The 18,782-nt window shown below is 41.7% G+C and overlaps 1 protein-coding gene across 1 annotated transcript in view; it reads right to left on the bottom strand.

The window, feature by feature from the left end:
• The window catches only part of SFMBT1 (Scm like with four mbt domains 1), a 132,535-nt gene that overhangs the window by 112,889 nt on the left and 864 nt on the right, over positions 1-18,782 (bottom strand). The gene's annotated exons all lie outside the window — the stretch shown is intronic.

Raw genomic sequence — 18,782 nt, forward strand, 5'->3', positions numbered from 1 at the left:
GGTAGAGATGCTGCTGTGAAGGCCTCATTTATTAGGTGGCACAGAGAACAGAAGAATGTAAGCTGCTCTGGCAGTAGTTAATTTTTTTGCTACAGAAATACTCTGGTCTATGGGAAAACAAAAATCATAGAAGTTTATTTTCAGTTTGTTTAGACTGAAGAAAATAATCCTATTAGGAAAGTAAGGGACTGCAGCTAGTCACAATTTTAAGACTGATTTTATCCTTACAAGTGAATCCATGAACATAATGAGATGGATCCAAACTGGCACATGAAAGATCCATTTATTTAGTTTACAAGTAGAAAAGGATCATCGTTTAAGAAAAATAATTAGCATTACAGAAATCCAAAATAACCTGATGAATGAAATAAGCTAGTACTTGAACATAAATTATTTAATTCACCAAAAACATGATAAATTATTCCCTGAAGATAACTTTTAACATTAAAAGGCCTTAGAATTTCAGATTTAAGGAAAAAAGCAAAGATGTGAATTTCATAAATAAATTACAGTAGAATTCTAAATCTGTAAATGTAATCACTGCATAGGATTTCATTTTGTCTTTCTTTTTTGGGGGGTAGGTGGAAGAAGTATTTTTTGATCTATCAGTGACAGACCTCACATCCAAGAAACAGACGTTCAACCTAAAACCCTAGGCCAATTTTAATTGGGGCCTAGAGAAGCAGGGAAATAGGCAACAGAAGTCCCACTAATTCCTACCATTTCCACTATGATCTCCCTCCACATCTTGAGAGATTTAAATGTTGCCATCCCTAATCAAAAATAAGTTTATCAGTAATAGATTCATGTCATAAATACTGACGAGCACTGAACGTGAATACAGTTTGCAATCAAGTATATTTAGACCTTGGTATCCTTGTTCATAAGCGAGAAAAGGAGCAACAAGATGCTGGCAATGTGTCTTGGGGGGTGTGGGGGCGGTGAGAATGATCTGAGCAGCAAAGGGAGGAGCACTCAATCAGAGGTACCGTAAATACAAGCCTGTCACATCTTAGACCAAGAACTGATATCAGGGCTCTGAGTAAGGACTATAATCAGATTAGGAGAGGCCAGTATGATCTTGTAAGTGACAGAGATCTAATCTGGGACACAACTGGGCCTAAACACAGATTTTCTGAACTCACGGAAATGAGCACTTAATCACACTAAGAGATCACGGCCACAGTGAAGATATGTTTCCTGTCGTGTTCCATTTCGAGAGGCTGAGTTCAGTTTTGTGGTTCAACACATGGATGTGACTAGGCTAAGTTGGAATTTAATTCTTAGCTTTTAAGGTTGCACTCATGATCTCAGATCTTACCCTTGCTATTAATTTAGTTTGTCCTACATCTAAGTTTATTTATCTCTACATATGAATTAAATAAATACCACCTGTGCTGGATAGTTTATGTTGGTACTCAGCCCCATGTTTAACATTCTAGACTCTCCCTGAATCATCAGGTGTGAATCTGCATCGCCAGCCCCCCTTGTCAGTTGTGCTCTCACCCCACTCTGGCAGCAGCCCTGGCAGGCGTTCCTGCTTGGCAGTTAGTGAACTCCAGCAGTATAGGTGAAAAATGGTGGTGTGTGGGCTCTACACAATACCACCTTCCTCTTTGCTCCTCCAGCCCTTCCTTTTGTATCCAATTCCTAGAATCATACCCCCCCTTTTTTTAATTGACGTATAGCTGATTTACAATGTTGTACCAATCTCTGCAGTACAGCAAAGTGACTCAGTTATACACATAGAATTGTATCCCCTTTTGATTGAAGCACCTAGGAGTGGTTTCCTGACTAGACATTGTCTGATAGCCTACCAAATTCAGAATTTATATAATTTACAACCCAGGGTGGGGAGCTATGCTATAAAATATTCATTCATCCATTCAGTCAACAACTTCTTACTGAGCACCTACTGTAGGCAAGACCCTGTTCTAGGTGCTGGAGATACAGCATAAACAAAAATCCCTGTCGTCAAAGAGCTAACATTCAAGTGCAGGAGAGAGATAATACACAGGCTAGAGAAGTAAAATACACAGTGTTAGATAATAAACGCTAAGGAGAAAAAAAATAATCAGGGGCAGGGATATGAAATTTTGCAGGAGGTTGAAATTTTTTTTTTTTTTGCAGTACGCGGGCCTCTCACTGTTGTGGCCTCTCCCGTTGCAGAGCACAGGCTCCGGACGCGCAGGCTCAGCAGCCATGGCTCACGGGCCCAGCCGCTCCACAGCATGTGGGATCTTCCTGAACCGGGGCACGAACCCGCGTCCCCTGCATCGGCAGGCGGACTCTCAACCACTGCGCCACCAGGGAAGCCCGAAATTTTCTTTTTTTTAAATTGAGGTATAGTTGATTTACAAAATTAGGTACTAAGGGGCTTTCCTGGTGGCGCAGTGGTTAAGAATCCACCTGCCAGGGCTTCCCTGGTGGCTCAGTGGTTGAGAGTCCGCCTGCCGATGCAGGAGACGGGTTCGTGCCCCGGTCCGGGAAGATCCGACATGCCGCGGAGCGGCTGGGCCCGTGAGCCGTGGCCGCTGAGCCTGCGCGTCCGGAGCCTGTGCTCCGCAACGGGAGAGGCCACAACAGTGAGAGGCCCGCATACCACACACACAAAAAAAAAATCCACCTGCCAATGCAGGGGACACGGGTTCAATCCCTGGTCCGGGAAGATCCCACATGCCACGGAGCAACTAAGCCCATGCACCAACTACTGCACTTATGCTCTACAGCCCGCGAGCTACAACTACTGAAGCCCACACGCCTAGAGCTCGTGCTCCGCAACAAGAGTAGCCACCGCAATGAGAAGCTCTTGCACTGCAAGGAAGAGCAGCCCCCGCTCGCTGCAACTGGAGAAAACACACGCACAACAAAGAAGACCCAACGCAGCCAAAAATAAATAACTAAATAAAATAAATTTACAAAAAAAAATAGGTAATAAGTTTCAGGTGTACAACATGGTGAGTCACAATTTTTAAAGGTTATACTCCATTTATAGTTATTAAAATATTGGCTATATTCCCTGCTCTGGACAATATATCCTCGTAGCTTATTTATTTTATACATAGTAGTTTGTACCTCTCTTAATCCCCTACCCCTATCTTGCCCCACTTCCTACTGGTAACTACTAGCTTGTTCTCTATATCTGCAAGTCTGTTTCTTTTTTGTTACAGTCACTAGTTCGTTTTATTTTTTAGATTCCACATATAAGTGATATCATACAGTATTTGTCTTTCTCTGACTGACTTACTTCACTGAGCGTAATACCAGGAGGGTTGAAATTTTAATCACACAGGTCACTGAGGTGATTTTGGGGGAAAGACCCCAAGGAAGCAAGACAGCTAGTCATGCACGTATCTCCAGGAAGGCATTCATGGCAGAGGAGACAACACGTGCAAAGGCCCTCAGGTGGGAGCCCCCGGGCTTATTGGAGAGCAGATAGTGGGGAGGAAGTCTGAGAGGTGGGAAGGCTAAGCCGTGGAGCCTCTGGGATATGACAAAGACTTGAGTGAAAGCAGGAAATTCTGAGCAGAGGAGTGACATCATCTGACTTACCTGTTAACAGAATCTCACTGTGTCAAGGGTAGCCTGGAGGAAGCAAGGGCAGAAGGAGGGGAATCAGTTAGGAGGCTACTGTAATAATCCAAATGAGACTGGATGATAGCTAAGACGAAAGTAATGACAGTGAGGATGCTGAGCAAATTCTGAATATATCTTGAACTCCTATGTGATCATTAAAAAGTCACGGGCTGGTCCCTGAAATCCACAACAATAGAAATTTCTAGGGTTTCCTTGGTGGCACAGTGGTTGAGAGTCTGCGTGCCAATGCAGGGGACACTGGTTCGAGCCCTGGTCCAGGAAGATCCCACATGCTGCAGAGCAACTAAGCCCGTGCGCCACAACTACTGAGCCTGCGCTCTAGAGCCGGTAAGCCACAACTACTGAGCCTGCACTACGGAGCCCACGTGCCACAACTACTGAAGCCCATGTGCTTAGAGCCCGTTCTCCGCAACAAGAGAAGCCACCGCAATGAGAAGCCCGCGCACCACAATGAAGAGTAGCCCCCCCCAGCAACTAGAGCAAGCCCACGTGCAGCAACGAAGACCCAGCGCAACCAAAAATTAATTAATTAATTAATTAAATATAAATAAAATTGATGATGCAGGCAACTGTACCCTCCTAGGTTATAAAAAAAAAAATTTCTATCTGACTCCTACCAGGTGAGAATATAATTAGCCAAAGAAAATGTAATAATTGCAAATTAACTTCCTATAATATTCAATATACAGAAAAATTAATACATAACATGCCAGGGTTATAAAAATTTTAATAAATCAAAACAGCAAATGACTCACATATAAGCACTCAGCATAATAACCTCCCTCAGCAATGAAACAGCAAATTAGGGGAACTCAACAGATAACAAAGTAAAAAGTTTGGGGCCCATTTAGGAATACTGTAATCTTGCCAAGCTGCATGCTTATGGACACAAGTTAACAGAGTTTCCCCTCCATCCCCGTGTTCTGACTGCTGCTCACTCCAGTTCCAGGCAGGTCCCAATGAGCCTGCCTTCAGTTTCAGATATAATAGCCCAAGATCACTGTAGCTAGTTGTTTGCTTCTTCTGGTACTCTCAAAGAGGGAAAGTTGGTGGGAACCTCACCAAAGTTAAACAGCTTTAGGAGGAAGCAGCACTAAAGATAAAGGCTTGGAAAGGGATTTGAAAAGGAAAAGTTCAGGATTATTTTCTTATTTTATACTGGACCTTGTCTCCATTAAAAACTGAAATGTTGGGGCTTCCCTGGTGGCACAGTGGTTGAGACTCTGCCTGCTAATGCAGGGGACACGGGTTCTAGCCCTGGTCTGGGAGGATCCCACATGCTGCGGAGCAACTAGGCCCGTGAGCCACAACTACTGAGCCTGCGCGTCTGGAGCCTGTGCTCCGCAACAAAAGAGGCCGCGATAGTGAGAGGCCCGTGCACCGCGATGAAGAGCGGCCCCCGCTTGCCACAACTAGAGAAAGCCCTTGCACAGAAATGAAGACCCAACACAGCCAAAAATAAATAAATCACAAGTGCCACATGCTGTAAGTTAAATTCAAAGTCCAAGTTAATAAACACTGTTTAAAAAAAAACAAAAACTGAAATGTCTTAAGTCTGAGAAAGTCTTACACTAATAATATATAAGTATTCAAAGATTACTCACTCCCTGACCTTTACTCCCACAAACATTATTCCACAAAAACCATTTCTCAAAATAATACCCTACAAAAATGTTAGCCCCTCCTCCCAGCCCTGTCAAACTATCTTCCATAGGAGGCACTTTGTACCTTTCTGACAGCACTTAAACACTAGCTATTTTGTATCATATCTTATCCTGGTACTATAAGCTTCTCAAGGGCAGGGAATTTACTCAACTTTGTATTCCCTAAACTCCTGGCACCACCACTTTATGAAGTTTTCTGAATAAATTTCTATGTCAACAGATCACGGTACCTCCAATTCAGTAGAGAGGAAAAAACCACAACTTTCTAATGCAGCAATAACGTTCCTGCCTCCAGGGAGGGGTAATGTCATTCTCACAAGAGAAGGAAATTCAGTGCCCACTACCTCGAGGTGCCTCAAGGTCAGCACTGCTGACAGTCCTGGTGTGCACACTGACCAATCGGGAGTGCCTTTTTCACCTGAGAGGGCATTAAAGCAGAGCTCCTGTGTGAATTTATTAGGCATTATCCACAGGTAATTTGCTTGCTCTACAGTCCTCTTCAAATCCTCTGACGTTAAAACAAGCCTTCAAACCATTGTTTCTTCCACCCGTTCTTTAAACATTGAATGGTCCAACTTGCCAGGCTACCCTGTTGCTTACAATGCTTTTCACAATATAAGGAACTTGACTAAATCTAATTGCCGATTTCTATACTTCTTTTCCCTGAGATCACTTATTTATTTATTTATTTAATTTATTTATTTTTTTGGCTGCACTGGGTCTTCATTGCTGCATGTGGGCTTTCTCTAGTTGTGGCGAGCGGGGGCTACTCTTTGTTGTGGTGCGCAGGCTCCTCATTGCAGCGGCTTCTCTTGTGGTGGAGCAGGGGCTCTAGGTGCACAGGCTTCAGTAGTTGTGGCGCATGGGATCAGTAGCTATGGCTCTCAGGCTTAGTTGCTCCACAGCATGTGGGATCTTCCCGGACCAGGGATTGAACCCGTGTCCCCTGCATTGGCAGGCGGATTCTTAACCACTGCACCACCAGGAAAGTCCTGAGATCACTTTCTGAAGGCACCTTATCAACCCATAAGAACTTGCTTTTTGCCATACTATGTTATGCTGTCTCTTTGCCACAAGTCCAAGTCTACAAGTCGCATCCTTCTGTCTGCCTTCATGGGTCAAAACTACTCACTAGAATACAAAATAAATGGCAGAAAGAATGCCACAGCAAAGCAAACACACTTGACTCCGGAAAGCCCATAGTGCACTCAGCGGCTGCAAGCCCCTGCAGGGAAGGGCACTAGCACTTGTGGACCATCAGTGCCCGCCCGTTGCTGGCCCAGTGTGTGCACCCTCTGTGCAAGCAATGACAGCCGTGGGTTAGGAATATACTACCATGAATTGTTACCCATTTTTTGACGACAGTATTTTAGAGGCAATGGCAGTACACAGAGGAGATACTGATGGGGGTATGAATGAGGGAGTGTTCTCAAGTTCTTCCAATAAAGGGTAAGAAGTAAGAACTCAGATTACTGAAATATAATAACACTTTAAGATTCAGCTACATAATGCATCAAGATTCCAAATTCAGTTTCTTCAGAAGTTACGATACTGGAACCATACCATTCTGTTTAAAATTCCTTATCAAGTAGCTCGATAAAAAGCAACTTAAAAAAAAATTAGCTGTATTACTGCCAATGAACAAAATACAAAAAAATTTCCAGAAAATAATTTGTTAGCCAATCCATGCTGCTGTGATTTTCTCAAAACCAAAACACAAACACAAATAAACTAAATTGATAACAAGCAGCACACACACAGGTCTTGGGCTTTAAAGGCATGGTTAACACCTCACAGTCTGTGGACATCTTCAGACATCTCAGCCTCCCAAGACTCGGCTGGGAACTCTGCCCCCTCTACCCCTCCTGCCCCACAGGAAGGGGAAGGAGTGGCAGAGACTTTATCTCCTGCTCCCCTTATTCTACTGCACCCAGTGCTGAAGAACAGTCTACTTATACAAACACATTAACTCAGAAAAAACACATTCAGTATTAGAAAGTTTGTCTTAATCCAAGCAAATGCAGTTATCATTATTAGTCCATGACGCTGTTTATAGCATAAAAAACTGGAAATACTGACTGAATAAATTATGGAGCAGCCATTAACAGACTACTAGGCAATCATTAAAAGAACAAGGCAGGGCTTCCGAGGTGGCACAGTGGTTGGGAGTCCGCCTGCCGATGCAGGGGACATGGGTTCGTGCCCTGGTCCGGGAAGATCCCACATGCCGCGGAGCGGCTGGGCCCGTGAGCCATGGCCGCTGAGCCTGCGCGTCCGGAGCCTGTTGCTCCACAACAGGAGAGGGCACAACAGTGAGAGGCCCGCGTACCGCAAAAAAAAAAGCAAAAAAAAAAAAAAAAGAAGGCAGATCTCTGTGAACTTGGATATATCCAAGACATTTTAAATGAAAAGAGCACTACCAATTGAGTTTTTTGAAGTGGGTGGAGAAATACATATTATACAAATAGAATTTTTCTGGAAGAAAACAAAAAAAACTAGGAATAACAGTGGCCTGCAGAAGGGACTGAGGGGACTTCCCTAGCAGTCCAGTGGTTAAGACTCCAAGCTTCCAAGGCAGGGGGTACGGGTTCGATCCCTGGTTGGGGAACAAAGATCGATGCCGTGTGGTGTGGCCAAAAAAAAAAAATTGTACAGAACAGACTGAAGGACTAGGGATCTCAGTAAAGGAGTACTGTACACTCTTTTTCACTATTCAAAAAATATTTTACTACGTACATGTATCCCTGTTTAAAAAAAAAGATTAAGGGAATTCCTTGGAGGTCCAGTGGCTAGGACTCTAGCTTCCACTGCAGGGAGCACAGATTTGATCCCTGGTCAGGGAACTAAGATTCCACATGATGCACGGCCACGGAGTGGCTGAAAAACAAGCAAACAAACAAAAAGATTAAGTACTTAAGTCTGTGATTATGATAAAAACAAAGCAATGCAAGAAAAAGTGATGCCTATTAAAAGAATTTATTATCTCTAAATTCTTTGTGGCAACATTTGAATTCAGTAAAACGGGTGGGTGGAGGGGTGGTATAGGAAGAGGTTCATTCTACCCACAGTAACTTTCAACTTTCTGCCAACCGTGATAAAAAAAAAAATGTATACTTCCTCCTCAAACCAAGATGCAAAAATCCCTTAAATATTTGGCTCCACTGTAATCAAAGTTTAAATGATTCAAATATATTAATAGATATGCAACTAAAGTTCAATTACATTTTACATGTTAATATCACATACTATGAGTAAACAGTTTTACATAATATCTTTTTGTTTCTAAACAAAGAACTTCAGAATTACTGAAGAGTCCAAATTTTCTAAAGTCTCTCCAGCCAAAAATCAGTTAAGTAAAAAACTAGAGTATTAACTCATTTTTGCTTTGTGCATGGAAGCAGAACAAAATATATCAAAACAAAAAAAAATTTTTTTTCATTAAAAAAATAGAGGGCTTTTTCCCCCATAGCGTCACAATTTCCAAAACGTCTCCATTTCCAGGCAGGACTGAGGAGGGGGTGGGAAGGATTATAGGCAAAGTCTAAGTCTGGTCAACCCTCTTTCACTTCTGTGGTCCCTCCCCTGTTCTCAGGTATCCCCAGTCCTCATACAAATACAACATCATCAGCACTCCTACCACAGTAAGAGCATCAATTCAATTAATAATGGTGGGAGGACAATGGATCCACTGGATTTTATTCTGAAGCTCAACCTGGGGCTCATGCACCTGCAAATAACAGGCTCTCCATGAGGGCAAAGGAAGTATCAACAGAATTGCCCCATCCTACGCTCATATAGAACCAGACTGGTGATTGCCTCTCTGTAACTACTATCATGAAAAGTAAAGCAAATGACTGGAGCTAATGCCCTTCAATTTGATTTTTACTAATGGAAATCCATTTGTGTCAAAGATCTGAAGATGGGCAGTTATCCTCGAAAAAGTGATGTTATAAGTTATAAAGAAAATGAAGTTGAGGAAAGGAATGTGGCTCACCTAAAACAATAAACAGACACTCCAAGCTGCAAAATATGACAAAATATTGACTTCTCATAAAAAAAAAAAATTCTGAAGATTCAAAACTAAACTATAATACTGCCCCCAAATCTCCAGAGTTTAAAAAAATTTTTTTCTTAGATCATCTACAAGTTGGCTGTTTATTCATACCTCCACGTAACATATATGTATTTGCTACGCCCCATTCTCAGTACAGGGATGCCATGCTGATTAAAGGACAGACCTGGTTCCTATCTTCATGGAGTTTACAACAGCAAACAGAAGAACAATGCGTTAGTGCACTGTCTAGTTTTCCCACAAGGAACAATAAGGGAAAACATTCCTGGAGTAGGTTTTAATATTCTCTACAGTGGGGCTCTAAAACACTTTATAATAAATTAAACTTTTAAATTTAAATATTAGAATGAGCTAAAAATAAGATAATTTCACATAGTGATAAGTGCCATGAAGAAAACCAAACAGTAATGAGACATGAAAAGCCAGGGGAGCGGAGGTAAGGATGTTTAGGAAAGGTTTCATTACTGAGCTGACCCCTCTGATGAAAGGAACTAAATGTAACAAACTCAGTGTACTTGGAGGGACAGAAAAGACATGTGGCTGGATTGTGGGAAAGCAGGCGGAAAAGTGGCAGAGGTGGGCAGGGAACAAATCACAAAGGGCATTACAGACCACAAAAGGAGTTTGGATTTTATTGTAATTACTATGGAAAGCCACTAGCAGGCTCTAAGCCTAGGAGTGACAAGACAGGATCTGATTAAACATCATAGTTTCTTGTTTAGCAAATAATACATTTTAGAGTAGAAATAATGTTATAAATGATGGTGCTGCAGTATTGCTTCTATGCTTTCGTTCAGCTATAATTCATCTACTGTCTACTCTGCTACATTGTCTGCAAGGTACCGATAAAGAATAAAACAGGGTCTCTCACCATGAGCCCTCAATCTGGTATAGACACTGAACAAATAATTACAATTGTAATATTCACAAGAGGAGAATATGTGAGTACCCAGGGCAAAGGGTAGTTAATCTGGCCTGGAGAAGTCCAGGGAGGAAAACTCTACAGGAGACCTGAGTCTTACAGGACAAGCAAGAATCTCCTTAGTGTAGTCCCCTAAGCACAACATGAGAAAATTTAGGGGCTGCTGAAGACGTTCTTTTCAAGTATTTACATAGCATCATTAAGGTGGAAGGGGAAAAAGAGTTAACATATAAAACATGCAACTGCAACTTCACAGGTATTGCTTAAAGAGGATTTATTAAGAACTTCAAAGGTACAAACTTCTAGTTATAAAATAAGTCATGGAAATGTAATGTACAGCATGGCGACTATAGTTAATAATATTGTATTACACATTTGAAAGTATCTAAGAGAGTAAATCTTAAAAGTTCTCATCATAAGAAAAAAATTTTGTAACTAGGTATGGTGACAGATGTTAACTAGACTTATTGTGGTGATCATTTCCCAATATATACAATTATCAAATCATTAGTTTTACACCTGAAACTAATATAATGTTGTATGTCAATTATACCTCAATTTAAAAATTAAATTTTTTTTAAAAAAATTTCACTAGCATTTGGTTTTCCCACAACACTGAATATGCGGGTAGTCTAAATATCACTTCAACAAGTGGGTCTGTGCTCTCTGTATATGTATGTGTATGTGTGTGTGTATGTATGTATGTTACTCATTGTGTACTGGGGTTAAAAACTTTTTTTAATACCAACTTTTTTTGCAGCCATTTTTATACTTAAGCCAAGACAACCTTTAATCAAAATTTTCAAACAGATTTTGAAAAAATTCCAAATACTCTCCACTTAAGACTCAAAAGTTATGAAAATTTTCCTGATTTGCTTTATTTTTCTATACATATGTGCATACATGTATACTTTATGAGCCATTTGAAAGTGTTGAAGACATCATGAGACATCATGATACCTCAGCTCTAAACTCTTCAGCTTGCTTCTCCCAAGAATAAGGGCATTCTCATATATAGTCACAACACCATTATCACACCTAAAAAAAAAAAAAAAATCCGTAATATCCCCTGTTATGAGGTACATAGTTTGTAAAAATTTTAAGTACAAAGGCTTTGTTGAGAACCTTAGGAGTTCCCTGGCTGCCTAGCAGTTAGGGTTCCAGGATTTCACTGCCAGGGCCTGGGTTCAATCCCTGGTCAGGGAATTGAGATCCCACAAGCCACGTGGTACGGCCATAAATAAATAAATAAGAAACTTACTGAAGGAATATATTTGGATAAAACGATTAGACTTACTATTACTTGTATTTCATTATTTTTATTTTTAAAATGTAATAATGATTTATAAAATTTAAGTTAAAAAGTCAAAATTTTAGGAACTTCCCTGGTGGTCCGGTGGGTAAGAATCCATGCTCCCAGTGCAGGGGGCCTGGGTTCAATCCCTGGTCGTGGAACTAGATCCCGCATGCGTGCCACAACTAAGAGTCCGCATGCCACAACTAAAGATCCTGCATGCCGCAACTAAGATCTGGCGCAACCAAATAAATAAATAAATATTTAAAAAAATAAAATAGTCAAAAATTTAAAGTAAATTTTTAAAATATTAAAAGAATAATTATGGTAATCAAATATGGCCAAAAGCATGAGATTGGTACATGCGAGACTGATATTTGGGGAGCCTTGTGTTAGTGGAGGACACACTGGACATGCAGAGGATAGTATGTGCAGAGGACCAGGGTGTGGGCGTGGCTGGAGGGACGGGCGTGTGTGAGAGGGGGCTAAGCTGGGCAGGTGAGGGGACAAGCTCCTCAAGGATTCTGTGCACATTCCTGAGGAGCCTGGACTTTCCCCTGCTGGCAGCAGAATAAGTTTATGTGATAAAATCAAGTTTGTTTAGAAAGAGCTATCTGGCCACAGTGTGTCAGATGGATTGGAGAAGGAGGGGCAGAGGATGGAGGGTATGGACAACCATTTGGAGGCAACAGAACATATTTTTAACTGCAAATATTTAACATTTTAGTTATATTATGGGTTGAACAAACCTGCTATACTGGTAAAGGAACAAAACAAAAACAGTAAAACTAAACTAAGTTTACTTGCATGTTCATGTTGTAGAAAAGCAGCTTTTAAGAGAGTAAGTTAGTAGAGACTTCCATAAAACTTGAAAGAAACCCTTGGGCACTTTTGAAGGTTTCAGCATTTAAAGGAGTTGGCTCTTTTTAATACCTAGTTTCACTTTCCAAAGTGGCTTTCCTTTTCCTTGGCAAGATTCATCGCGGCGTTAATTTACCAGTCACAATTAAAATAAAACCAATGGGAAAGAGGTGGGGTGCAGAACAGATCAAGTGATTTTCCGACAAGCAGAGTGCCCTCAGGCAGTACTGAGCAACTCCAGAAAGTTCCACTTATAGAGTCCAAGGACCAGATACCAGCTCTGCCTCGGAAGAGGAAGAGGGCAGCACCAGAAGGCCTAAGTGGCAGGACAGGATGCTGACCCTTCACTCCCCTTCCACCAGAACTCTAGTTTTACTTATTTTACATATTGGGTTTCCTAGAAAGATTTCACTTAACAAAGGGTCCCATAGCTTCTAAAAATGTTTGAAAGCCAAGGAGTCAGAACTGCACATTCTCAAGTAAAGGGTTGGTAATTCAAGAATAAAACTCAGTTCCACGGGAAAGCTGTTGGGGGAAAAAAATGGAAGCCATCACTAAGAAGGAAGGTAAAAAAAGAGACCTAGGCAGATGGGCGGGCTAGAGGAGTAGCTTTAAGGTAGACTGAGGGATTCTGTTCAGGACCTGTAGATTTTGAGAGGCCAGCAGAGCATCCAAACTGGACAGGCCCAGAGAACAGAGGATATATGGAACAGAGGATATATGGATCTGAAGCTCAGCAGAAAGGTTTAGGGGGGCATAAGGGCTAGATGAAGTCTAAATGTGGGGGAATCCACCAAGGGAGGGTCTGAAAAGGTCACAGAAGGCAAAAAGGTCACAGAAGGCAAAAAGAAAAGGGTCTGCCTCGAGCTAAGATTGTGTGGAGCTAGTGGCACATAGGAGGAGACCCTGAAGTCTCCTTCAGGGTCTGAAGTGGGCAGTCTGTCCACAGCAGAGCAGGCACAGGCTGGACTGGCAGGGGTGGTACTCAACAGAGCAGAAGCTGCAGAAGGGCAAAGGGACCAGAGTAAAGGGTACTGGCCAGGAAGGAAAAGACTGGACAATGGGTCCAGGCTTAAAGGGGCTGGAACTCTTTGAGAGGAAAAGGAGGTTAACAATGAGGTCAAAGATGACACAGGAAGAGTAGGGAAGCCTCTCAAGGAGGTGGCGGAAAAAGAATACCACACCAGAACCTGAGGTTTCAGTAGTATAGCTGCTTTGGAAAGAGCTCCTCTCAAAGTTAATAGAAAGCCAAAATCAGGGTAAAGGTCAAGGGGTGGGCTGGGAGGAGAAACGGTTTTCAGAACCCTGTTGTGCCTTAAAGCTCTGGATCTGGCTGTAGGAGTCATGGAGCCCTCCTCAAGCACTCACAGCAGAGAAGGGAGAGCCACCCTAGAAGGCAAGGCCAGAAGAGCCCACCCAGCCCACTGCTTCCCGTGTCACAACTACTACTGGCAACAGAGCCACTTAAAATTTCTCTCAGTTCACCCAGGAGCCCTTAAGGAAAACCAGGCACAGATAATGCCTAAGAGCAGATTAAGTCTGTTTCCCAATTTGTGTACAGTGTTACTTGTATCAATATTAACAATAATAAAAACTTACATATATTTTAAATGCAAATACAAACCATGATTGAGGACTAAAATCAACTTCAAAAGGGAAACAAATGAAAATAATAAGCATCAACTATATTAAGAGGTCAAGGGGTTCAGATATCATAAATGACCATAATAACAATCAAATACCCAAAGTTTTTCATATTTCTAGCTTTAGCTATTAGATCACCTACCCCTGCCCATTTTGCTCAATAATAAAAATGAAACCTGGACATCCCTGGTGGCACAGTAGTTAAGAATCCGCCTGCTAATGCAGGGGACAAGTGTTCGATCCCTGATCCGGGAAGATCCCACATGCCGCAGAGCAACTAAGCCTGTGCGCCACAACTACTGAGCCTGCGCTCTAGAGCCCGTGAGGCACAACTACTGAAGCCCGCACGCCTAGAGCCCGTGCTCTGTAACAAGAGAAGCCACCGCAATGAGAAGCCCACGCACCGCAAGGAAGAGTAGCCCCCGCTCACCGCAACTAGAGAAAGCCCGTGCGCAGCACCAAAGACCCAACGCAGCCAAGAATAAATAAAATAAATTTTAAAACTATTCTGGGTAAAAATATATATATAATATTTTGGAATTAAATCGAAGTACCTGTTGGTTAACACTTTAAACTGAATTTCAGCAGGAAAAACTCTTGAGGTATTTTAATGATTGATAAATTTCTCAGTCCATCTCATGTTGTCATTCCAAATACGACTGTCCTGCACTTGCAGCTGCCAACAAACCTCCCTCCATCTCTCATCTAAGACCCTCTCCAAATGTCATCTCAGCCCAAAACCAACTTTCCCAAACCAAGCAGGTACTCTCAACTGCCCTATCCACCCCAAATCAGTCTAGTGATTAACCTTTCTCTAGATTAAGCAAACACACCTGCATACAGCACTGTACACCATGTTAGAAATGCCACTGTATAGCCTTTACCCACACAGTCCAGTGCTTGGCTCTGCAGTTACTCAACTATCAAACCACAAAGTTCAGCAGGGACCTAATACCTTTAGCACAATATATAGACAACATTTTTTTTAATTATGTCCTTGAGTGATGATCTAAAGTCAAAAAGAGCTGAATAAATTTATAAACATCCTCTTGAATAAAAGAGACTAAAAAATAACTACAAATCTTTAGGTGCCTTTCAGCAACAGGCAAAGATTTACAGTCAAACTTGTTAAAACGTCTACAGTAAAGTCATAATCTTTCTTTTAATAACCTGTCTTCTTATCCTCTCTCCCACTTTTGTAAAGCTTAAAAATGACCTTGTAACAACCTGACCACATCCTTTCTATTGTAAACATTTTCCAGTGGGGCCAGTTCCACTTGAAGAAGTATAGAGTCATATCAAAATCCCACTCCCTGAAGTCTAATGGTTCAAAATCTCCCAGGTAACCAAAATCCCCAGAGACTTTCAGCCAATTTAACAACTATGTACAAGAAGAAATTTTTTTTTCAATTACAAAACATTCCAGTTAGAAAACAAATTCTATTTACAGAAATAAAAATACCCTGCCATAACAAAACCATACCATTTACTGATTAAATGTTCTTTCATTCTCATTTAAATTATTCTGAAATACTGGTTCACAGCCAAATAAATCCAGAAAGAAAAGTTTCAGGAAATTATAAGATAGAAAAGATTTAATAAAAAATATTTAGCATTCAAAATACCTGCCTTATGGTCTTCTGCTTTCTGGATTGTATTCATTTCTTTAATGTGAACATGACATGAAGTCATAATAAAAAGGCCAATGAAGTTTGGACAGTTCAGCTTTTCTATAGACTTCAGAGTCAAAAGATAGCAGCTTCTACATCACCATTCTACAGCTAAGCCCAGTCTAGTCACCACTGTGAAAGCAAAAGTACCCTACAGAAGCAGCAAGATTATGAATAAGAAAAGCATTTTTAAAGAGAAAAATCATAGTTTACAAAAAAACAAAAGACAGAATTCCCTTTCATATGTGCTTCTCATTTTGCATCTCTTCAGTTGCATCTCTCAAAAAGTTAACAAATTTTAAGTTAAATATCTGATAATGCCAAAGCTAAGAAATCTAAAAAGAGCCACCAAAAAAGGAAAGGAGGAAGGAAGGGAGGGAGGGAGGAAGAAAGGAAGGAGAGATAAAAACCGGTGGATCAATAACAACTAAGTGATGAATTACTTTCTTAATGATGCTATGAATCTTGGGGTAGAGTGACCAAATTCAGCTTAGTTTTTGGCTGTCTGACTTAGTCACAGAAAAACACAATTATTCAGCAGAATCATTTCACAAAAGAAAATCTTTGAACTTTGTGGACTATGCCCCATACATCCCTACCACAGGCCTCAGACAGTTCCCAACTTTGTATCACACAGATGGCCGTGCAGTAGAAAAACACAGACCTTTGTGAGAACTAACAAGAATTCACTTACAACCTCTAACTCCTCTCCTTCAGCAGTAGAAACAAGAAAGGGTACAAGAATATACTAAAAGGCATTTGGGTAGGATAAGCAAATTGCTGAAGTACTTGCTTCAGGGGGGGAATGTAAAAAACCCAACTTCCTAGGTCTAACACAAAAAGGTATCTTAATCATGTTGAAATTAAAAAGAAAAAAACACACCTGATACAACTTTTAGTTACTTTTTGTTTTTGCTTTCATCGCTAGAGTTTTAATGATTTGATAAACCAGGCAAATATCCTGCATATATAAATCAAGTTAATTGCTGTCATTTAAAAGGTTGTTAAAGCTTTATGCCCACATTCTTTAATTCACTGAACTTTAAAAAATCCATTTTCATTTAATTTTCTCAGCAAATTCTAGGCTTTAAGGAACTGACTCATCTACTGACAACTTAAATCTGACTTGTTGGGAAAGTTCATGATTCATCCTTCAAACCTAATGTCTGCAAATATAGCTGTATTCCAAAAACGAGAAGTAACAGATTAATACAGGCCCCATGTCCACAAGGACTCCCAAAAACCACAGATACCAAATCTGCACAGTACTGCCTCAGCTAAAAAGTGATCTTCTGACTAAGAAGTCTCCCAGGTCAGAATTTTTAGTTATTTTAGATATTAAAAAATGTAAGAATTGTTATAAAAGCATCAGGATTAGGGCGAAAACGACCATGACCATAACTCCAGGTTTACACACATGTTGTCCTTCAGTTTATTAATATTGCCCCCTTTCACCCTCAAAAGAGTTTTGTTGCAAAGCAAAACTTACCAGTGGTGATGGAAGTCAGTATAGTGATCACCTTGGAAGGGGGAAGGTGTTTACTGAACGGAAAGAATGTAAAGAGAGCCCTTCGGGAGGCTGAAAATGCTCTATATCTTAATCTGAGTGTAGCTACCAAAGCGTATACATACGTAAAAAGTCATTGAACTCTATGTACTTAAATGTTACTGTAAGTTAGGCCTCAATAAATAAATGAATATATATATAAAATTTCAAAAACATATTAAAATACATGTGTAACTATCTTTCCAGATAATTACATGAAATCATCCAGAGCTCCCAAGATATTTTCTCTAAATGTATTTTAATAAAGATGCACATTGTGAGCACTTTTATGTAGAACCTTTCAAAGACCGAGATTTTTTTAATCGTTCACTTTAAAAAGTCACCGAATTTTAGAACTGGAAGCAGCAGAATAATGATCCACTCATCCTCTAACTCTGAAAATAAGGAAAACCAAATCTGTAAAGGGTAAGAAACATACCCAAGATAAGGCAGCTAGTCAATGACAACAGCAGTAATGTAACTGTTTCCTGATCTTGGGCCACTCCCGTTTCCACCAAGCAGTTACTTTTCTGACATTATAAACAAATCTCAACTCTGAATCTACCTGTGGCCTAGAAAGATTCAACATATCCCTCAAAACACGAGGCCAACAGGCCCCAAAGTGTATGCAAAAAAACACTCATCTTCCTTCCTCCTGTCAAGACAGTTGACAAATGAACAATTACATTTTCAGGCATTTTGCTTGCGATGCAATAAAGTGTGACATCTGAAAAATGCGGTTCCAGAGAAGAAGGCATATGCAGGGATTGACAAGATCCATCTTATTTCCTTTCAAATCTCTCTGATGGTTTCTTGGTTCTCAAGACTATATCACTGCTAAGCAGGGCTCACGAAGCCTCGCTGAGGGCCGTCCATCCGCATGGCTTTGAGAGAACCGCTGGGAATAACCCCCACTAAATAAAACGCCTGGCCCTGGCAAGGGTGTCCTACCCCAATCCTGGCGCATAACAAAACGTGCAGGTGACCTGTCCTTTACGGCTCAGTTTTAGAACCCAGTGAGCAGCTGACATCTTGTGAAAAACTTAACATACATCCTTTCCGCGGGAATTTATTTCTGTTCTCACAAGGCGTTTCTGCTCCCCACAGGGCAGGCCTGCCTTCTCAGGACACTCTGCTCGCCTCTCCATAGCCTCTTTTCAAGGTCCAAAACGAGACTTTAAGAACAGAAATCGAAACGGTCACGGACCTCCCGAGCGGCAAGCCCGGCTGGGGTCGAGCAGCGGGTTCCCCGCGAGCCCTAGGCCCGCTCGCGCGGCGCTAGGAAGGCCCAGCGCACTCCACCACGCTGGCCCGAAGCAACCGGTTGCGGCGGCCGCTAGACGCTCAGCGGCCGCCTCGGCCCTGCGAAGTTCGGACCTCCGCGCGGGCGGCGCGCCCCCGGGCCCTGCTGCGGGTTCGCGCCCCGGCCCGGAGCGAGCCCGGGGGGCGGGTCCGCGGGGGCTCGGCGGGCGGGAGCGCCGGAAGCCCGGGGGAGGGGCGCGCGGCGGGCCC

Source organism: Monodon monoceros, unplaced genomic scaffold (assembly GCF_005190385.1).
Source record: "Monodon monoceros isolate NGI ecotype Baffin Bay Population unplaced genomic scaffold, NGI_Narwhal_1 Super_Scaffold_3, whole genome shotgun sequence".
In the NCBI taxonomy this organism is placed as follows: Eukaryota; Metazoa; Chordata; class Mammalia; order Artiodactyla; family Monodontidae; genus Monodon; species Monodon monoceros.